General features: G+C 42.5%; 1 long non-coding RNA gene across 1 annotated transcript in view; it reads right to left on the minus strand.

The window, feature by feature from the left end:
• Positions 1-18,703, minus strand: part of LOC124075063 — a 45,513-nt gene extending 26,810 nt beyond the window's left edge. The window contains exons 1-2 of the long non-coding RNA XR_006845946.1: positions 18,488-18,703; positions 14,748-14,862 (exon numbers count right to left, since the gene is read on the minus strand). This is a non-coding gene — a long non-coding RNA (uncharacterized LOC124075063). The remainder of the gene's footprint in view (positions 1-14,747; positions 14,863-18,487) is intronic.
• Positions 18,704-23,916: the final 5,213 nt, after the last annotated feature.

Consider the following 23,916-nt stretch of genomic DNA (forward strand, 5'->3'; position numbering starts at 1 on the left):
ATTCTTCAGAAAAACTGTTTCAAAGGAACAGTTCAACATGTTTTTTTGTTTGTTTGTTTGTTTGTTTTTTTGGCAGATTGGCACCACGTTCATTCCTGTGTGTTAAACATGAAGCTACAACCAGCAGTTAATTGGCTTAGCTTGGCACAAACACTGAAAACAGCGTCACAAAACCTTTGCCTCTAAAGCTCACTGTTCATCTGTCTGACTCACATCTTTACTGTTTGAGTTCTCTGCTCTTGTAGTGTCATTTTTTAGCCAATAGCTGGTGGACACTGAGGAGTATTTAGATATGCTAATGCTAACGTTGCTCAGTAAGTGCTGGATGTGTACACAAGCGACTGTTTGTTAAAATCTCCACTGAATCAACTAAAAAGATGATGCTGAGGTTGAGCTCACAGCTTGTTTCCACCCATGTAGCTAAAAAAAGTGTGTTGTTACAGATTTGAAACTACTAGAAGATTAAATTAAAAAAGGGGGAAGTGGATATCAAAAGATTTAAATTTGGATTTTTTTCATGCTGCTTTAATTTTATCAATTAGTGTACACTTTATTAAAACAAATATGATCCTCATTCCTGTTACACAACAACAGTGACAAACAGGAATGCATGCAGGTCTAAAACGACATACTGAAGTTTGGAGATGTTTTCACCAGATGTTTTCATTATGCCTATGTATAAACCTACACAAAGAGTTTATAACTCCAGACGACTCCATTTGGATATTTGTTATTTTAAATTTCTATGCAGGCAGCTCCTGACAAACAACGTTATCCGCATTCTTCATCTTGGAATGATGCTGGTGTCACCAGCAGCCCTCCTCCTCCTCCTCCTCCTCCTTCGCCTTACTTAGGTAATGAGCTTCGGGGAAAGCCTGGCTAAGCGTGAAATATTTTGGCAAAGCACTGGTGACACAGCCGGTTTGCAACTCTCTCCTAATTCCTGACCCGTCCCTCACAGATCCCAGGCAACAACACCACAGATCAAAGCTAAGCTGGACCCAGAGGTCACAGAGTTCAGGTCCCTGGAGAGATGACTAAAGCCATCAAAGACGGCGCAGAAACAGCAGCCAGACAAACCCATGCAATAAACTTTACAGTTTCTTGCTCTCTGGCCACACCATGAAATATTTTCAAGCGTTGCCGAGGCGATCAGAGCGGCTAATGGTATGCAGCGACAATGCGGTCACTCAGTCAGCTCAAATATACGGAAACGAGCCGTTCTCTCACCTCTCACGTTAATCCCAAAGTCATGAGCCTGCAGCACTGCCTGACAGATACACACCTCAAAACACTCAACTGCTCCATTACCTCGATGCCACAGGCAGCGGGCGTCGACGGACAGTTTCTTACAGGATTAATCCTGCAGCTCTCAGAGGGTTCAGGGTGAGAGAAGTTAAAGGCCCAGAGGGAGCAGGGAGGGCTGATGTTATACATGCTATACCCTTGCATATGAGCATATAATAATAATGTGAAATTATAAAGCGTGTTTAAGAACAGGGTTATAAACTCTTATGTTACACTTCATTTTTAAAACATCACTGCAGGACTGATAGATGACTTTCTAAAAAACGCTTTGTTATTTACAGCAAGTGCGATGATTCAGCAGGAATTCACTCTGTTATCTTCTAATTTAACAAAAACTGTTAACGTTACATGCAAATTGTTTTTGTGGCTTGGCTGCTCTGAGACTGGACTTGAAAGCACAAAAAAAAATCTGCTAAAAATAAATACAAGCAGCTGCAAGCACTGAAAAGACAACAGTATTAACAAAATGTTGTTGGCATTCAGTCAGTCCTGGCCAAAAGTTTAGACATACTGTGATAAAATCAGGACCACACAAACTCAATCTCCAATTACTGAGCCAAAAAGAGAAGTTGACAGAACAAGAGGAAGAGAAACAGGAGCAAGAGGAAGAGATGAGAGATGGCAGAGAACAACAGGAACCTGGCTGGGAATGCCCGGTAATGCCTGGTCCACAGACTGGAACTCAATCACATAAACAGGCTGGATTGTGAAGACAGAAATTTCGGGGAAGCAGCTCTTAAACTCAGCTTGTGGGGTCTGTCCGGTGCAGGTGGCACCGGCCATGATTCAGTCACCAACACACTGTGAACAGCAGCCTCTTCCTCGGCCTGCTGCCTCTCTCAGCATCATCTTAACACACCCCAGCTTGTTTGTTCGCCGGTCTGTTACAGCCGACAAGACCTCCCTGTAGCTCTACAAACTTTCCATGAACTTCTGCGTTCAGGTTGAGTGAAATCAGCTGGAAAATGTGGATGGATTTGCTTGCATAACTCTTTTAAGAGTCGAGCACTGTGAACATTTTGTGCTTCGGCTTCAGTCCTAAAAGCTCCTCCGGAACATTTTCCACAGAGGAGATGGATGTCCCGACCCCGATGTCTTCCATATTATAGGAAGCCACTTCACTTGTGGCATCTGGAGGGCTGAGCATGAGACAGTGTTGTAAAAGTCATCGTGGTCACGCTAACTGTGGTCCAATGTTTAGCAGGCAGACACGCCAGAAGAGTGGAGGTAAAGCAGATGAAAAATCGCATGACACACAGACACTTTGCGTGATATCGGGGGCGCCGCAGTCCCCTTAGGGAAGATTACATGTACAGTAAGTATGCTTGCAGGCACCTGCTAAGGATTTTGGAAAAAGAAATTCTTCACATTCATGCTCTGTGTGCTCCGCAGTGACCCCTCAGTTCACACACCAGCATTCCTGAGGTACCGGAGGAAGGCATGATAATTTCTTTCCAGCTTCACTAATTCAACAAGCCACAGCCTTTGTCCTACACACATTCCTCTGACACATGGAGCAGATTTGGGCAACGATGGCCTGACAGCTAATCTCTAGCCGATGATGTCTGGAGCCACAGGCGAGTGTCGCATACGTAGGGGCAGGCTGATACATTGTCAACATTTGCACAAGCAGTGCGGTTTGTGATGGAAAGAGATGAAATGAACCGGATCATCATGCAGAACCGACTTTGATCACCTTCTTTGTAACATAAGAGATAAATGAGCTGCCAGGCTGCACGGCGGTTTGCACTGTTACCTCACAGCAGAAAGTCTGAAGCTGAGCCAGCGGACTGCAGCTCATCTGCAGGGCTTTCAGGCCAAAGTCATCAGATATTCAGAAAACTCACCACAGGAACAACACAAAACTCAGTGAGTGGTAAGTAAGGTGAAAAAAAGGTGGAAAGCATTAAAAAAAAAGTCAAACTTTATGAACATACGAGCAGAAACAGACTCAGCCAACCTCTGTAAGCGGTTGTTTTGCTACTGGTAACAACTAAAAATGCTTGATGTTGTAGTTTTGTAAAAGCTTGGCTGATCACCCTCGTTTGCAGAGGTGGTTTGTGATTTTGTGTCTGTCTTTGCGTGAGCGAGCTGGCGTGTTCGCAGCGATCACGTGACATTTCTGAGCGCTCAGGTCACTGTTTGTTTAGGGTTGGAATATCCGTGTGAGGCTGCAGGAGGTCTCTGCTCGGTGTCGGGGCGAGACCAGAGAAGCCCCACCTGGAAGTACTTCTGCAGGGTCAGAGGTCAGCGTTATTGAACCTGAGTGACAACATCTATACGTAAACAAAAAACACTGAGCGTAATGAGAGAAACGCTGGGCTCACTGGAACAAAAGAAAAATGTAGTTTTTTATTGACGCATTACTCTTTCAGACTGTTGGCTTTTCCCAATGAAGATAAAACACAAAGACGTGACTTTTTTACAACTCTGATTCGACACAATGGATTATAGATGCTGGAAGAGTTTTAATAAACTGAACACTGTAGAGTTCATGTATGAGTATATATGTATGAGTATGAGTATGAGTATTTATCTGTCAGTATATATATCAGATTCGATTTTTATCAAAAAAGATTAAAGATAACTGATCGGCGTTATTATGCAATCCCCAGTGCAAACAGCAGTAAGAAGGAGGAAAAAAAGGACAAAGAACGTAAACTGCAGCAGCTCAGAGTTGCAGCTTCAATCAGTTATTTTCTGAAACTCTTTGAGGACGTCACTTTGGACTCTTGAGGAAGTTATGAAAGACATTCACTAGTTTTCTTTGACATTTTCAGGTCTAAACTACTAATCAATTAATCACAAAATGAACCCACAGATCAATCAGTAATGAAAATAACTGGCTCAGTGGTTGGAGGAGGAGTTGAGCTGGAGACAAGGATGCTCTCCATCTTCCACCTGCTCCTTGACATTAACTTCTACCACAGTAATCACACATGCATATGCCTCTATCAGTCTTATCCATCCATCCATCCATCCATAAAGGCACAAACCGCATCAACACATTTCTTGTGAGTCAGTTTTGTGAGGTTGACTGTTTATTTCCCATAATACTGAGTCAAAAAATTTGCACAGTAGCCAGGCATCTTACTGTAAAATAAATAGTCAGTTCCCTTTCAGCTAACAATGAGACTTTCCACTGGGGGGACCCTGCTGTTTGAATACTGTGAGAGAGAAAAGAAAAGGTTTGATTGAAGGTTTTTACTTGAACTGAAACAATTGATGTATCAGTTACAGGCAAACCTCTTTCTTCTCTCTTTGTACGCTTGACCTCCATCTAACTGAATTGTTTTGAACAATAATAGGAAACATTAAAAAAGCTTTAATATCAGGAGAGGCATCTCTTCAGATGTTGTTTATCATGAATGTAGGAGTAAAATAATGACAGCTACAGGAAGGCATCGCTGGGGAGGCTCCCTCGCATGGGCAGAGAAGAATGAGTGTCACTTTGTTTGGAGGCTCCGCTGTCAGGGTGTGGAGGATGCCAAGTTACCTCAGGAGGAGAAAGTCCCTGATTAACACAAAAAGTGCACAAGGATGCCAAGTGTGCAAAGGCATTATGATCCCCAAGGAAGTAAGGAAAGCTTCCTCTAAGTGGAAACAACATCAGCAACAGCTCTTTAAAAACAACAACAACAGAGCTCACTCCTGCAGACCAAGTCTCCCTTTCTTGTCAGGAAAACATTAATGAACCACAGCAGATAAAACTCCAGGACCGGTGTAAAGTTTACAGTACATGAAAGAGGTCATGATGCTTTTTGAACTTGTTAGCCAAAATTATGGAGACACAAGCATCAACAGCTCTTTGACCCACATAGAACATGAGTCCAGATTCGACCAAGGTCACCGAACCATCTCGGCGGGTATTTAGTCTATTCAGCGATCGCTCCTCATAACACCCAGGGAGGCTCGCGGTCTTCACGTCTCTGCTCACTGAGACATGCCAGACATTCCCTCCACTGTGTGTGAATGTATGTGTTTGTGTTTGTGCGTGCATGCTCTGACCTGAGCACAGACATGAACATAACATGTGAACTCACCTCCTCTAAATTCCAAACACTTGTAGCGACCACGAGCCAAAACATGGGGATGGTTTCCTGTTTTGTTCTCGGACCTTTTGAAACAAGAGACTCCCACCTTTTCACCACCCACCTACGGGCCCTCCCCTCAGTCCTTCTCAAACACACACACACACACACGCACACTCCCTTTCACACACACTCTCTCTCTTCAGTTTCATAAGAAAAGAATGGAAAGTCTGGAGAGGAAAGCTGAAAAGCTTTCAAAGTCTCCATCAGTAAGTAGTTTTCCATCTCAGATGTTTTCACTGCGGAGGGATTTAACTCACAGTTTGTGTGTCTTATCTCGCCCACAGAAAAGCTTTGTAACCATCTGTAAGCTACCTGTTCCATAAACATGCAGCTCAGCTTCCTGTTGTTCTCTCCAGACCTTTCAAAGAACAAGTGGTATAAACCACAACGACACGCCCAGTTTTTAAAGGTGCAGTAAGTTGTGAGGTTATGGTTTTCCGACTGTACACCACAGCGGTGAATCCAAGCACTTTCATGCTATTTTCTCAAACATCCCTAAACACTGAGCGATCATTTAAGTTGGGACTGCAGGGATTCCACCATTCATGTTCTGAAATGTTAAGTTAACCAGACTTGCTTTAGATTCCTGAAGATGTTTCATCCAACATGCATCGTCAGTTCAGTTGCCACTATCTCAGAAAGATCATTTTGGAGGATGTAGTTTGCGGTGCTGTTGAACTGCACTGCACTGTACAGGAAGGTGTTTCTGTAATTTAACCCTCATTTATATAAAACAAAACAAAACATCTCACTACGTCAATGTCAGTTAGCTCACTAGAGCTAAATTTGCCAGCTGTCATTTCAGCCAAATTGACGGCTGCCGGCAATAAATTAGAAGCCTGCATTTGTTTACTTCTGTCTGAAATCAGGGACTCCTTTATTGCAAACTGCATATGTGCTGTGGCAGAATAGAAAGCCTGGCAGGCAGGTGTAGGATCAGCAACAAAGGGGGTGGAGATTAGCCAACTGCAAATTAAGAGAGGTTTCAAAAGTAAGCACTAAATGTGGGCACATATAGAATCAACCACAGCTCAATTACAGCAAATGCACAGACGTTCTGAGAGTCAAGTCTGCAGGGTTCTTACTGATTCCAGGTCATTCAGCCTGCATTCATATTCAACACACTTGTGGTTTTATGATGTCTTCATTCCAGGCTTGCATAACTCACTATTGAATTATTATCAAACTAACTGATACCAACTGACTGATGGGCAGCTGTCAGCACAACAGGAAACTCCTGAAATTTGGCTTTACCCCAAAGAGCTGTGAAGGTAGAGGTGTTGCACGTGTTCCAGTAAAAGTAAAGAATAAGAAGCCATTTTTGGAGGAATCCTTGCTGTAAATAAACAGGGAAGGGAAGGGGAGTTAGAGGGGTGGAGGTGAGCTGTGCAGCGAGTTTGGGGGGAAGGGGGGGTCTTTTTATTGCAACAGTTGATTGTTCTCAGAGTCAAAACAACGCACGCTCAAGCCACTGTAGACTGGCATTGTAAAAACAAACAATCCTTATTTTCTGCCATCGAGGTTTATACAATCTGAATTGTAAGGCAGTGGAAAAGGCGAGAGCGCCGCCACAGCCAAAGTGGGTGCAAGTATCTGCCTGCACAGCGCGGGATTGCAATAACAGGAACCACCAAGTGGCTCCTGCAGCGCTGCAGATAAGAGCCACGCTGAATGAGGACCTGAGGCTGTTCAGGCTGCCTCATAAAAGGAGCTCCAGAAATGAATAATGCCGATAATATTCAGCTATTCAAGGCAATACGCTGCCAGGAATCTGAGAGGACAAAGGCTAAATGTTCAGAACATGACACATCAAAACACCAACCTTCATCCACCGTCCTGCGTGCATCATGGAACCACTTCTTATTCTTACACAGACAGTGTCAGGGCTGATGATGACATGTTGATGAGGCTCATTTGTCCCATTAAGTCTTCAAGCAATTTTCTCCCCTTTATGCACTTCAGACAGCCCTGATGCAATGGAAAACAGAAAATGACAAAAACTGCTGGAATGCTGGTTAGTTTAAATCACTTTTCTTAATCTCTACGCCCTCGCAAACCATACAACTTACAGGAAGCCGTTATGAATGTAAAGGTGAAAGAACTGAATTCGCCAGGCTGACATGGCTGCATCCACCACTTTGGAGGAGAATCCGGGACGACTTCCAATTAAAGTCATATGTCTCGGATGTTAGCCTCTCCAAGTACAAATATTATGAAAATACTAACCAGTAATTCAAAAACAAACACACTTATCGTCTTTCATCATCGGCGAGCACAGGAGGCCTGAGCAGAGGGCCTTGCACTGTGTTATGTAATTCTATATCAATATTTTGGGTGGTGAAACGAGGTCAGGCATTGCACGCATTTCACATCTTGCTCACCAGATACAAGTTGGTGTGCGATGGATGTGCTCCTGCTGACAAACTGCAGAGCCGAATGCAGACACCACACTGTGTGATTACAAGACACAAAATGGATCCGTTCCTTCAATGGATATTCTTGTCATAAACAGACCTGTGGTTTACACCCACTCGCGTTTCAAGGCCTCGTAATCATCACAAACTCAGATTAATCGGTTTAAATATAGATAGCGGCTCTTACACAAAAGCCTCCTCATGTTGAACAAAAATAGCGCAGCAGAAAAGCAGGGTACAGCAGGTATATCTGGAAATTGCTGAAATTGGTACGTAAACAGCAATTAAAGTATCATTTCAGCTGGATTTGAGATTTGAACAAACCTGCCTCCTAGAAATTACATGATACTAAACAGTTTGCCAAATACATTTTGAAGGAAAAGTAATTGCTCCCTGGATTATGCTTATGGGATCCTTTTTTTTCCAGTCTTGGCATCACCATCATCATCATCATCATCTTCTTCTTCTTGTACCACACAAAAGTCAATTAGGTGGATTGGTGTGTATTTACGTTAACCACAAGAAAGCCAACTGGCAGGAAGGTTTCTCGCACTGCACACAGATGCTAAATGGTACCTTGTGCATCTGGATAAGAGGCGAGGGACACGGGAACTTCGTGTTTGAAGTAGCCTGGGAAGGAACCAGACAAATCTGCTGAACTCATGTTTTAATTTGCAAATTAGTCTGGCTAGTGTTTAAGCTAAAATTAAGCTAAAACTGATCAAACAAGCGAGCTGTTTAAAGTGCAACTAAATTTGATTGTTGCTGTCTGGTATTTAAAACAGAGGAAATATGGAATAAAATCTATTTAATCCTGAACAAATTCAGTCAAGCATTAAGTTAGTGAGAATTCAATCTCTCTGAGCTATGGATGCCCTGAGGACTTTGGCATCCGACCCAGAGGCACTTTCTCACCACTCATCAGGGGAAGGACAGCTACCGTGCTCAGGGGGAGAATGATGGCTTCAAGTCGAGGGCCTTCGAGGAATATCGTTAGAAACTAAAAGAGGGAACGCGAGTCCCGACAGTCTGGTGACTCAGAGAAACACCGAGTTCTTTTGACCGTTTAAGAACAATGAGTGTTTCCACCACTTTCCTGCCCCGTCGTGCTCTCTGGCTCTCGCTCTGTGCTGTTGTGCTGTTTGCTTGTTATTCAGGTTGAACTGGAACACTCACACATGTTCTTCCTCATCATGGACTCATTTGCAATAAGGACAAAGAAGCATGCCAGGTTATTATGATAGGCAGACAGGCTCCGTTGTGTTTGAGGTTTGCACTTAAAACTGACTTAGTTCTCACTGCTACTGTATTTGGACTCGAGTTGTGAGGGGAAAAAATGTTGCTATGGGCGAAAAGGTTTTCATAACAAGACACTCCCTTCAAATGTGGTAGCTGAGTCACTTCAAGGTGGGGTGAGTGGTTTTGAAGATGGCTGATCGTTGAGTCTCTTTGCGAGCTTGTCTGTATTTGATGACCCGGGACTCGACAATCAACTTTTTTCAGAATCACTCACCGCACCTCTGAGTTCCAGTTCAGGTTGGTCCACGTTTTAATCTAATGGAGTCCGAGTCCAAAGATGCCTCATCGAGTCTGCTCAACAGTCAGATTCAACAGTCGGTTTGTCAGTTAAAATCAACCTCAAAGCAAGAACGCCAACTCAGCGGCGCATCCAACACAGATAGAAACTGAACTGCACGTTCAACGCTTTGGACTTGAGCCACTTTCCCAGGAAGGTTAGACTGCTGATTATAATAAACAGTCACTACACTATCACCACATTACACTGCACCACCAGCTGTACTGCATGCCACAGCGGATGCCTTACCTGTGAATCAATATCACTTTGGCTTACAGTAAACAATCAAGAGCACCTTTAGAGAAGGAGGAAAGAGGGGAGTGATTTTGTAAACTACTGCGAGACAGTGCTGATAGGAAGAAAGATTCAATTGTGAATTTTAAATTTAGTAATAAAATTAAATTCTGTTCTGACCAGAACAGATAAAACTAATGTTTAGTTTAGCTCTCATTACTTAATTCCTGGTAATTCTGGAAGTGAAATTCGACATTAGCTTCTCTGGATGACGAGCTCCCCTTTTCGGTCTGCTCCTGTTTGTCTCTGTCCCGTCTTCTCCTTTCCATCTTTGACCTTCAGCACATGTAGCTAATGTAAAACCCTTCAAAACAAAGCTCACAATATGTGGTGGAGCCATCTTCATCAAGGTTATCACCTGATGAGCAGCTGTTATCAGATATCCAAATGTGAGTCTGTACTGTTTACCGACCAGACGACCATGAACACACTGAAAGCACTGATGACTTGTGTGGCCACGTGTAAACCGACTGCGAAGTCTAATTTCAAGTTCCCTGAGTTGGGATCAAAATGCTGGGTATGAACGTGCCTCACTGAGGACAAATTTCTTTTCAGCAGCTACTTGGTCTTGGTCAAAATGAGCTCCCTGAGCTTTCGTCATACTTCAAACTTCACATTTGATAAATTTAAAATTTTAACCATTTTACACTCTCATATCGCTGTTGTTTTCAGCAGCAATGACAGACAGATACAGAATGCTAGTGTTGCTTCAGACCTGCTGGACACGTGGAAAAGCAACCGCTCAGCCACACGTTGGCTACAACACATTCATTTTACCCTTTAAACTCCCCAAGTGGCCAAAGACATAAAGAAGGTTTAGTATCAGGACATTTATTCAAAGTCAAAACGTGTGTTGTCTTATAAATGAACAGAAGATATTCATATACTAAGTTCATCCTGCTCAAAAGCATCACATACACACAAATTGTAGTTATTTTATACCTGAAATCTACATCTACAGTCCATAACCAGTTACATAATTCTGCTGTCAAGTAACTGCAGATCACATTTACAAAGCGAATGCTCCTGAACAGGTACTAAATGCACCTCATCGTGGGATTATTTTGTCAGTTAAGAATGAACTCAACCTCGTCTTAGTTTAAAACCAAAGCGCACGTTTTTGGACACAATAACAAACAACAAAACCATAAAACAAACTCGGCTCAGGGGTTAAATCCGAAAACTCATCACAGGCTCGCAGCTCACTGAATGCAACAAAGTCACGAGTTCTTACATACGCTTCCTAATCTGCACTGATCTCCACACACATCTGCACCTCCAATAAAATACCTATGGGAGGTATGATCGGAGAGATCTGTTCCACGTCTGCTCATACAGCTGCAGACACACACACACACACACACACACACACACACACACACACACACACACACACAGCTCTATTAATAACATCGCGTGCTGGCAGTTTTTCTTTCCTGGCTCTAACGCCATGACATCACAGGGTTTAACATATTCGTTGCGTTACAGAGCGGCTCGCGTTAAGTTGGACTGACAGCCGGTGACACTAAGCAGCATTCCTCACATGCTGCCCTGTTGGGGAAAGCAGTTAGAAGATCATAACATATTTGAGTGAAGTTTGATGAGCGTGCAGAGCTGAGGGAAGGAGCTTAAAAAGGAGGATTTCACTGATCACGTTAGAGCCGATAAACGTCGGCTCTCAATTCAGTTCAAAGTGGAGCACGTTTAAAAAGAAAAAATACATATATCACTGTGACATCAGAAACACCAATTTCATCTGTCCCGACATGTCAAATGCTAGGAAAGGCAGACTGGGACCTGGTGCTGAGCTCGTTGTGTAACTTTGACATGCATCCATCAGATTTCACAGCTGCGTGGCTCATGTCTAGCTGCCTGGACTGAAGGTATGTAAAGCCAATAAGACATCTAACAAAGGATGCACAAATGTCTTCCATCAGGGGCCTGTAAGCGTAAAACTTAATCATCATTAGAGTGGTCTGCACAAACAAATCTTAGCAAAAAAGTAAGACTTAAAAAGCACTGCAAAGTCAAGATAAATGTAGGCTTTAGCAAAGTGACTCTTAAATGCCGTAAAATAATAAGGACTACAATTTTACCCGCATGAAAAGCCCAAAAACCGAACCAGCCCACAGCAGGCCTGCAGAGGTGATGTCTCACGGCTGAATCACATCACTGCAACCCCACACACCTCGTCACTGCTCATGACTCACTCTATCGAAAGTACATTCCCAATGTACTTAACTGTAACTGTAACTGTATTCCCCAATACGCTGAAGCAAGCAGGAGCAAAATTTAGTTAGAGTTAAATATGGAAACAGAAACCAGTTTAAGCGATGAAACATCATCGCTGGATTTGTTAATCAAACAAAAACACGGGAGTCGACCCAAAAATAAAACATTATTCACGATCTTGGGCGGCACGGTGGTGCAGTGGTTAGCACTGTTGCCTCACAGCAAGGGGGTTCCAGGTTCAAGTCCCAGCCTGCATGTTCTCCCTGTGCCTGTGTGGGTTTTCTTCGGGTACTCCGGCTTCCTCCCACAATCCCAAAAACATGTACATTAGGTTAACTGGCCACTCTACATTGCCCCTGAGTGTGGTTGTCTGTCTTTGTGTGCAGCAGATGAACATCCTGTATAATAGATTCACTACACTTTCTCTCTTGTGTTTGGGGTTTTGAAGCCGATCAGTCGATGGGGAGCTGAAACCTGAAGGCTCAGGCATGTTTACGCGAGGCTAGAAACAACCTGTTTACTCTCAGGCTTTTGACTTCATCACATGTAAGACATAAACTGTACTCCTTTTGCCTACCAACCCTGGACTGAAGGCTGACAGTCACAGTCAATGTGCCCAAGATTTCATCACCATCTAAGATAAGAGATCACCTCCAATGATTGTCTACCTCCATAACTGACTTTGTAATGAGAGCAGAGTCTGACGCCGACACATCACGATGACGTACACCGAGAGGGGATTAAGTTTACTCACGCATTTGTAACCCGCGACCCATAAAAAGCGCACACCCAACCAATGTCTCACCAAAATCTATACGTTCACGTCGCTGCATTAAAATGTTTGTGTTTGTGTCTGTTTGGGGATGGGTTGTGTAGGGGCACTGAAGATAACAACCTGATCTCAAGAATATCTGAGCAAAACTATGCTCGTGTTGAGACGCGTGCATCCGGTATGCTATCTGATATGGACAATCCTAAAGGCGTGAAAACTCCTCAGCATGACTAGATACGGGAAAAGTGTACAGTCACGAATACCCTCATCGTAGCCTCGACATTACAACAGTGTCCAAAAAAGTTAGGGATTTAGGGAAAACACAGTAGAGCGAATACTCAATGTGTACTGCAAAAAAGGTCAGTTTCAACCCTCAGTCCAAATCCTGTCTGACTGATAAAACAGACCCAAACAGGTTCTGAACATCCCTTCATCTGTGGCGTGGTGTTGACGCTGTTGGCATACGGGTCGACCCCTGCCAGAGGCGAAGTTTCGAATTCCTGACGTATGATGTCATGGACCGCCACAACTGTCTGCCATCTCTGTCCATACCAAAAGTCCACTCATCCTCATCCCAACAGGGTATGAGGGCTTGAAACATCCCTCCTCTGCTTTCAAAGCCAGCGTTAACTGACAGGATATTTACAAGTGGCGTTCACATGGAGTGATGTTTACAAAATAATTTAAAAAAATAAATTAATTAATTAAAAAAAATTGTTTGACCTGCTAAGCAGCCCTTTAAAAATAGGCCTGTTGCCAGTCTGATTTCCTCCAGCTTGCGGACTCTTGCAAAGAAGCAGCAGTGCAGGAAGCAGAATTGAATGCATCCCTCCAGGGTTAGTATATACCCAGGAGAGCCTGCTTGCCTTCCTTCTCCCTCTCTCCCTCTCTCTCTCTCTGACAAAGTAGGATTAAAGTTTGGCCAGGACTGCCATTCTGGAAGCTGACAAACGAAAACCAGGCTGGCAGAAAAAAAACGTGGTTACGAAACAAACCAAGTTTAATGCAGCATTCGTCCAAGAAAAGTACACAACCATTACAGGCTTTAAAGTAGAGAGCATCAGCCCTGATTAAGGGCGTTAGGGCTTAAAAGTCTCAGTGTCACTGCAGGCAATATTCAGTGCCCACCATTTTATATTTTGTCTTCTGCGTTGGGTGTTTTGAGCTCAGCACCACAACAAAACTTTCTTGGACAAGGCACACTGCACATCACAAGCAAACACAGTCCACAGATACACAGAGAAATCATGGACATTTTTTCTATATCACTGCATCAACATGAGCAACTATGTCTCCCATAAATCACAGCTTTACACAAGTTATTTGCAACAGAAAACACATTTTGATGATGAACATAATTCTATTAACCCATCAGTAAAATGTTCATTGACCATATTTAATTTGTTTTCCTCCAAGACGTCCAATCTCACAGTACAATATCCTCTCACAGTGACTACTAACAGCACTGGGTTAAAGTTAGTGTTGACAGAAATAAGTCTGCTGTGACTTGAGCTTGTAAACGTTAAACAAAGGGAAGTACATAGAATGATGCACAAAGACATGAAGACTATCCCAATTTGATTTTAAAAACAGTAAAGTTTGTAAAAAGGAAATAAAAAACAACCTCTAGAGGAGAACATGCACCTTATTTATACTGTGTGATGCCAACATAATCTGCTGCCGGATCTCTTTACTCCTCACTCCAGTATCGTCTGGGCATTACATGCTAGCGTGCCTATTAAGCATGAGTACAGTGTTTTCCAGTGGCCATGGCAACGAGGAAGACTGATTGAGCCGTATGAGCAGGAAGTGCTGCGAGGACAACAGGATGTGGCCTGGCTCCGCCGTCGAGGGTCGAAGAATTCAAGGAAGTTATTGTACTTTGTGGAATGGGCTCAGGAATGCAAGATGTCTGCCGTTTTTTTCTTTTCTTTTTTTTTTTTCCTTTAAGTCTGAGTCGTATCACATGTTGGAGGCGACAGGCTTTGAAGATAATGCGACCCTGTGTGATACATATGTAGCCCTGCGCTGGCGCACGGATGTTTGTGGTCACCCACCTCGACATTCTCCTCCGACAGCCTGAAGGTTTCACCGCCGGACACAAAACCCCCACTCGGACGATGGACAAAGACGCTCGGCCTTGTCAGCAAGGTAGATGGGAAAACCTGTCACCTGAAAATGTAAAGACAAATGTGGACCTTGTAACCTCACTGGAATGCGGTTATCAGCAAGAACAGTGATAAATTCAGTGAGCCATCAAAATCCGATGGATGCGGAGCTCCAGATAAAACAAACAGCCGATGTAAAAGCAGGAACCTTGACCACCTGAACCCACAGTGTACCCCTGAGGTTTCCCTTGAGCTTTGGCTTATACATTCTTTCCAAACTCTACAACATTGTTCTATATATGTCCTCTATGCTCAGATGAAATACTAAATCTGCAATGCTTCCCCAAAACAAATCCAGGAAAAAGGCGTCACTCCAGAAGTATAAAAGGCTAAAGAAGCACCGCACGTCTTGAACTTGAACTAAACTTACTGCAAGTTTAGAAATATTCATCAACACTTCATTTTGCAAGGCAAAACTTCACACTTTTTCAGTTCTGCACAGAATATTTCACATCTGGAAAGTCTACAGTATTCAATTAAAAAAATGTTTTTGCATTTTATCTTTAGTCGATCAACTGATTACACAATTTACTTAATTTCGCCATTTAATTCAATCAGTTCATCAAGCTAAGGTGCCAAACATTTGCAGATTCCATGAGCTCAAATGGATGGAACAGAGAAAAGCAGCAAATCCTCACATTTGAGAGGCTGGAAACTGAATTTTTTTTACATTTTTCTTGAAAAATGTAAGTTAGATGAATCCAAAAAGCACATTTCCACTTCATCAGTGTGTACAAACTGCTGCTTATTATGTTTTTTAAGCTCTTTGTGGGTTAAATACAAATTTTACTGTAAAAATTAGGAACTGCTATAGAAAAAAACCTCTACAAAACACTAAAACACTTTAAATACTCAAATTTTTGAGTTTTTACAGATGTGTACATGGTTTATCAGTCATTTAACTCGTTCACTGCACACATCATTTGCTCTAAGAAAACCTATGACAAAGCTGAGCTCTTAATCCTGACTCTCCTCTCCAGCCTGTGGCCTCTATTCACACTTTTCCTGCAGACAGATTATGTATCCGGTAGCCTGACACTCTCAACTCGTGCGGCGTTTCTGATCCCGCGTTAGCCACAGCAGCCCCAGTTGTCCCTTCCTCCCTGTGTTCTGGATGTTTCCGTTGTGACAGCCCTTCACCCTGACGCGTGGATGGAGCTGTCGTCCCACAGGTCAGAGGGCAGCTGGGTCATGGGTTAACTCCACAAGCTGCTCTCCAACAACAAACAAGTCGTCCACTGAAAATCCCCAAACTGGAGCTGAAAGGCTTCACTTTCTGGTCCTATAAATCCCTTCACACTCTAAATATACAGCTAATGTCTCAACTTCCGCACTGAAGTCGCCACCATGGAAGTCCATGTTTGGAAGCTGCTTGGTGTGTGTGCGTGTGTGTGTTGTGGCTGTGTTTAAGTCATCCTCCAGGAGATAAATCTTTTCTCCATGTTGCAGTCTGCTCTGTTGCATCTATTCAATCTGTACACCATAAGAAATAAGTAATGGAGTGAAACACGGCGGGCTGATGGGGGTGAGGGTTAGTGGGCTGATCCGCCAACAGATCAAATGTTTGCTCGGTGCTGAAAGCTACGTTCTGCCTGTTGGATCAGGGTGTCTGTTTGTGTGCCTAAAGGTGTAGTGAACTGCACATCGCCCCTCCCCGATGATGTGTTCTTCAATGGAGAGGTTAACAGGTTTGACCCCACAACCCGCAAGGCATGAGGGTCAAAGACAGACAGGTTAGCCAACGCACAAACATACAAGCCAGGAGCGAGGATGTGCAGAAACTTCAGCCACGATGGAATTAAACAATTTACTAGTACAGAGAAAAAACTGAACTATTCTATTAAGCACGGGGGGTTTCTCAACCTCAGATCCAGGGTGGACCAAAGACCCAACCTGGAGTGTACACAAATTCTCACAGATCACTGGAACAACAACAAAAGATGATTTTTAAGTCCATAAAATGCCAAAGGATGGTGAAAAAAGTTCATCTGTATTTCCCATAACTGAGAAGGTGACTTGTTCAGACTGTTGGCTTTGTCGAATCAACAGTTCAAAGCCCAGATTTATTTAGATTAATTACACAGAAGAAGAGAAACAAAAAGTATTCATGTCTAAGAAGTTGGAACCACAGATGTTCCACCACTTCCGTCCAAAAATAAGTTAAACTATGAACTGATTATTTTCTACCAACTCACTGATCAACTAACTGCGTGCGCTCTACAAACAACCATCATCTAATAAATCTGACTTATTATGGAATGACAAAACAGCTCACATTACGGATGCAGAACTGATGGTGATGCAGCCAAACACAGGATTCAAATCACTCAGTAGAGGATTGTTAATCATTATGGGAATAAACTACTTATCATGCCTCTGGGATAAGTCAGGAGGCCCCCCACAGGCTCCCTGGACCCTAGTTTAGTTACACGGCATTAGCATACCAGTCGTACTAGTCAATCATTTTCCAGGAGTTAGGATAATGAACTGTATGTGGCGTCTCCTCTGGCTCATTCATGATCCCAGCTGTAACATAAGAACAACCAGCTCGACGGTATTGATTAAATCAGCATAGCTGGTAAAAACAGGCCTAGAATGAAAGTGGAACAGTGAATTGAGTTTTACTCCTGCTGCCAAGCCCAGCGCTATTATAAAACACATTTAGCATAGTGTCAAAACAAGTTAGGTCCAAACTAAACTGTCACTAAAGCATGTAACACTGAAGTGCAACGAGAAGAGCAGAGAAGCAAAGGGCTGCAGCCAGGAGAACACAGCATAATCACATGTATCTACTGCCCTCTACTGGCAACTACTGTCAAAAACATCAGGGGCACTTTGAAAGGAGACTATCGCAGCAAGATCCTGCACAATCCAACGGAGTTTATGAGCTATAAAACCAGTTTAACTGACTCAGCTAACTGTTTAATTTGTAGTAATAATTTAATTTTTTTGTTCGCTTCTACAGTTGCAGTTCTGGTAAAGTGTTTCTTTTTAATTGAAGAATGTAAACTTCCAACATGTTTTTGAAACCTCTAAATATGAGGCAGAAAATGACATTTCCACAATGCAGGGCTGCAACTAACCAACAACTAACTAAAATTACCTTCATAACTGATTAAACTGATTAATGTTTATTAGTAGTAAAGGAAAGCATATGGTCTACAAAGCATCAACACTTCGTAGGATTCAATTATCTTTAAAGGTGCTTTTTATCCAACCAACTGTCAAAACAAGCTAACAAACCAACAAAAACAACAACAGATTCATAGATAAGATGTTTGAAAAATGAATGATGCGAGTATTAGATTATCAGCAGGGTGAGCTGAATGGGGTTCAGAGCTGCACTTGACTGTAGCCTACCTGACTTGAATCCTACAGCATCCAAACAACGTTCATATCACACGACGCAATGACACACAATGAGTGCAGTAAACGCACCCTCTGTTTCACAAAAGCACATTTGAAGCGTCAAACACACTTAACAACCACGATAAACTCTGTGGTCATTTTCAGGCAGACTTTATGAGTGAAAGCTAAAGCTTATTGGGGTGAGGAGACAGCGCCAAAGAGCGCCTGGACAGTGTAAACAAATTAAGCTAGTAACAATTAGCTTAGTGCTTTGCGCTAACCTGGATGACACGCGCTTCCTCCTGCTGTGAACAGGTGGGCCCTGATGAATGAATCAGCGGTTAAATCTCACATGGGCTTTCAGCCACTTTGGTTTGAGTTGTAGTTACTCTCGCCACGATGGCTGTTTTCAGTCTATCACTTCGGTTTGTTTGTTTGTTTGTTTGTCAGTTAGCGCGTTATTTTACAATGAACGTCACAGGCCACGCCCACTCCCACCGGGCTAAACGGATGAGCCGCCATTTTTAATTTTTAACAAACTTTTTAACAAACATCCAAATGTCGCTGTATTGTTACATGAAGCACGAGGAAGCCAAGGAGACAAGTAGACCTTGTTTTAAAAATGTTTTCCCCACTTTTTAAATCTAAACTGCCGCCATTGTTGACCTCATCAGACATTTAAGTTAGTTGTACAGTGTAATTTGGGCTTTAGTTAAAACTGCAGCAATACTATTTGTTTAAATTTAAAAACATTCCTAGACAGTAGAAGTAGTGTTGGAACATAACCAAGTGGGCTACTGTATGTTAGTCTTTAGGGGGTACATTTTCTGCTACTTTATTGTACTTTTTCTTAGTCCACGACATGTGCTTGATACTTTTAGTTACTACTTTTCAGGTTGTTACTTTTTCAGATGTGTTTGTTATGTGTCCAGTTATTCTGTCTCGTGATACACACTAAGATAGAAACACTACCTTAAATGTGACCCTTTACATTTTACTCATGTAAGAAAATTAGATGGAATTTTTTATTGATAATTAAATTATCAATATCAATTAACTATTACTGAGTACAAACCCTAAATCTAAAGCAGGACCTTCCAGTACAGACAACAGAGACTTACATGGCCCACTAGAGGGCAGTATTACCGTGTGTAAGGCAGAACAGCCTCTCCATTCATTCAAACAGGAACATGCAGCATCATATCATTCACAAATGTGTGCTTGAAAATTAGTTTTGCACTTGAAAACTTGCGGTTGAAAGATTCTTTATGACGTTTAATTGTCAAGTCTAGATAATTAATTATCAATTCTCCCTGCATTTGACTGTGGTGGTCGTGCAGCGAGCCTGGCACATATCACCACTGTTTTCACAAGAAATCACAGTGTTTCACACACACACGTGGCCTCATCAAGGTGAAAACAGGAACTGTGTCATTGTGGCACACTGAAGGTGAAAACTAGCACTGCAACATTATGAAAAGAGTCTATTACAAGTGAAAGTCCTTATTTGAAAATGTTACATTGGTAGACGAATGTCTAACAAAATGCATTTGAAGTGTCAGAAGTAAAAGTTCGCAGCACCTTGTGTGTGTGTCTTCCTGATGCATTAATGTGTATAAGACATTATAATTACGTAGCTGGTTAAAGTGGAGCTAAATTAACTAAAATGATATGTAATTATGCACCACATTTTATAAATTAATTATGTGAGCTAATCCTGAGAGTTACATCTTTTTTTAAAAAAACAAACAAACAAAAAAAAAAAAGACAAAACACTCAGACAGTCTGATTCAATAGAAACTACAGTGATGCCAGCGGTGGACAGTAAAGCAGGTCATTATTTTATATTAAATAAAAGCCTGAAAGTGTCCCGAGAGACTTTGTGTAATCCCACTGCTTGCACATGTTGTCTTTCCCCTCAGTGTCGTCTGCTGCAGGCCTTTAAGAGGGAGATTAGAGAGTCTGGGTGAGTCAGACAGACAGATGTGTCACCAGGTGAACCTGTCTGACTCCTGCAGGAGCCACAGCTGAGCTCATTGTTCCCCTCTGCCCGTCTGTGCCCTCGTTCTGCAGCCCCCATTGTTGTGTCTTGCCACTCTTGTTCTCCTTTTCCTCGCCACTTCTCTCCTCCCTGCTCCCCTCCTGTCTGTGTCCTCCTTTTTACTCCTTTCACCCACTCCTTTTTCTGCGCAGTCTCTCTGCCCTGATTTCCTCTTGTTTCTGATGCCTCCGACCTGTTTCTTGATCTCATTTTGATTCTTTTTTTTTCTTTTTTTTAATGATGTTCATCATTTTTGTTTTGATGTAGCTGCCTTTGTTTCTCGGTGCCTCTGACTAAACCCGAATCGCCTGAGAGGCAAAGTGAAAAGTTGACAGATGAAGCTGCAGCACGTTGGCGAGCTATCAGGTTATAAAGTATTCACTTTCAGGCATAAACAAGATAGGCTTCATTATAACAGCTGCTTATCTATATTCAGAAACAGAAGCCATGATTACACCAAGAAAAACAGAGATGAAGCTGTGGAAACGGTGGCCCCTGCTGCTGCTAACTCATTTTAGGTTTCGTCTGAGTGCATTCATGCTGCTCTGTTTTAAAGGAATAAAATAAGATCAGTGGGTGTGTGACAGAAAGCCAAGATGGATCCATCGTACATTTGGATGTGGATGAAAGTGTCTGTGATGGGAGAGAGCAAAAACACACACAGCTGCTGGGCCTCATTTGTAACAGAAGCCCTGGTTCAAAAAACAAAAAGAAAAAACAATTTGCACCAGTCTTCTTCTCCTGCTGCAAAATGTGGGACATTACAGGACAAATCGCAATTACATAATGCAACTGGGTCAAACAACAGCAAATGATGCACAAAAGATTTCTTATTAAAATTTTAAAAGGGGTACAACCAAGGAAAACTTCAGGGAAACACTGCAAGTCAGCTTTAAATTCTAGAAGGTTTAAATGCTCAAATTTAAGGTGCTTGGACACATTTGAGCATCTTTCAGTTTCACTTTCAAGCCACTCATCCACATTTAGTCTCAGGATTTTTCTCTTTTTGTTTCCTGCCTCATGTCTGTTGCTGCAAAGTGGTGTGTGTGTGTGCGTGTGTGTGCTTGCAGGGGTGGTATGGGATGGGGGTCATCAGTGGACAACAACAGCTCTTTTCATAGTCGTCAGTGTATCCGGGTCAGCTGTGCAGGAGATGCTCAGAGTCTTGCAGCTGTTGGGGGGAAAGAGAAGGAAGAACAGCAGAGAAAACGAGGACAGGGGAAGGCATGGTAGTGTGTGTGTGTGTGTGTGTGTGTGGTAAAGTGTGTGTTAGTGTGTGTGCTGAATGAGGAGATCTCCCCTACACAGCTCCACCAGCCACTCAGCCAGCTCACACTGACGTGAAAACCTAAACAGAGGAGAAAACAAAGATGGGTTTATGCCAGAAGACGACCGCCTCCCGCCTGTTTTGTCTGCATCGCGTTGACTCAGGCTGAAACTGGTCAGTCTGAGTTTCATTTGGGTTTAAATGAGAGAGATGCCGTAAACATGTGATTGTATGTCATTTGATTAGTCCGCACATATAACGCCTGACGTGTTAATCATTTGGCATCTCGCAAGCATTTGAATAGCACTTTTGTCTTTTCGGGCACAGGGGATCTCAGCTGAGGAACAACAATCACAAACTTTAGATTTTACTCTTTGTTAAGCTAATGACACATCATTCCCATCTTGTTATCATCCAATCTTTTTATCTAAACTCCTGGCAAGATCAAGTGAGTTGCATGTATTTCAAAAAAGGTTGAACTTTATATTTTATTGGGTTTATTAATGTAGTTGTTCAGCAGGGAACAGGATGAGCGGGTGCAGAAAAGAAAAAGAAGCAGACTTCATGTCATTGTACTTCCTCTGTGATTGCTGTATCATCACACACTTTGTACAGGCTCATAATAAAGCTGTTTGCACGACAAAAGAGCAGCAGCGAGTCGGCTCTTCTGCTGGATGACTCAGTAATTAATGCAGTGGACAGCTGTGAGTCTGACAGCTTGTTTGAGTTGCTGCCAAACAGGCTTTTAAACATATTCTGCAGCTTTACGAAGTGATTCGTGATCAATCAGATGAGAGGTTTTAACCAAAGAGCTCCTTGTAGACAAACTCTCGAGTCGTTTTGAGGGCTTTGCTGTTGAAAAGATTCACTGATTACCTTTAGTGGAATGTAACTGACAACATTTACTCTTCTGCTGTACTGAAATACAAATTCGAGGTACTGTGACTTTGCTGGACACTTAAATCCTATGCAGCTTCTACTGTACTGCATCTGTATTCATTACTCCACTCGGACTAAATAGACTATTTAAACTCCTCTTGGATTAGCTGGACGATCTTACAGAATATCACGCAGATTAAACCACCCAACGGCTTTTAAAGTCGTTAAAATGAGCTCAAGGTTAAACATCTGCAGCAGTAAACAAAACACACTCTTCAACGCAGTATTAATCCAAACACATCGGACATAATAGTAGAACAGGTGCCATTTTACTGCACTTTCACTTCCATACTTTGATTACATTTTGCTGATTATGCTCGCATACTTTTACTTAAGCAAGGTTTTGAGTATTGTCACAGTGTGACATCAGTACTTTTACCTTAGTGCATGAGTACTTCTCTGCTGCTGCTTATGTCACTAGTGTTTTCCACTTTCTTTTTCCTTCTCTCGTTGCAACAAAATCAAGATTTCTGGAGGACAGCAGAGAGATTCAGGGCTGAGCTTCTGTCCGAACGACGGGATGAGTTGGCCTTCGCCTTCTCCTTCCTTCTCTGTCCCTCGCAGCTCAGGATGACTTGTCCAGTTGCTCCTTCCCAAGGCTTCTGGTGCACAATCATTGTGAATGATACCACAAACAGGAAGCTGACACTCTGCATTAACACACAGAAATACGACTGTGTTAGGAGGACTCATGTAGAGGGAGAGAGAGAGGGAGAGCTTCTTAACACCTTCAGATGGCTGAGTCGTCTGCAGTTTATTTTTTATTTGACTCAGTGCGAAGAGAAGACATTCGCCTCTTGGAAGACAAGAGGGACCCAAATCAAGGGCCAGTTGACCCACAGTCGGTATCGATTGGACTGCTTGCACAACACATTAGAGTGGAATTTAATTATTTTGAATGGACTAATGATCAGGCTGCTGCTAAGGGGAAGAGTTGTACTGCAGTACTGTGTGGTAGTTTGTGTTTTACTTACATTTTGGGTCTTTATTGTCTTTGTGTTGTGTTGGGGTTTGTGTTGTCTTGTTGTTTATACATGCATGTATAGACTGTATTTGCCTTCTTCTTGCCGTCTTACTGCACTACCGCCCTCCTTATCTCATCTGCCCGGAGTCGTTTGTTTATTTAGTTTATTCTCTGGTTTCCCATGAGTTACCATCTCCAGGGATTGACGAATAATCTAGCAGTTCCTCCTCCTTTCCCAGAAAAGTCTTTCGCTCTCCATTGATGTCAAAGAGTCTTTAGCAAACAATGATGTGGTATCATTCTCCACCAAGGTGCCTTTTATAAGCTGTAATCAACAGTTTCATTAATTTGTTATAATTTGTTTGTTAATTTGCTTATAAGGCTGTGACCCTCTCTGGCTGCTCTCTGCTCTCTCTGTTTGGCAGTGATGAAGTTTTAAATGTTAGTTATGTATTATTAAAGGTACTTGTACTTTCTTTTCATGCCACGTTTTTTGCAG

Source organism: Scatophagus argus, chromosome 17 (assembly GCF_020382885.2).
Source record: "Scatophagus argus isolate fScaArg1 chromosome 17, fScaArg1.pri, whole genome shotgun sequence".
NCBI lineage: Eukaryota > Metazoa > Chordata > Actinopteri > Scatophagidae > Scatophagus > Scatophagus argus.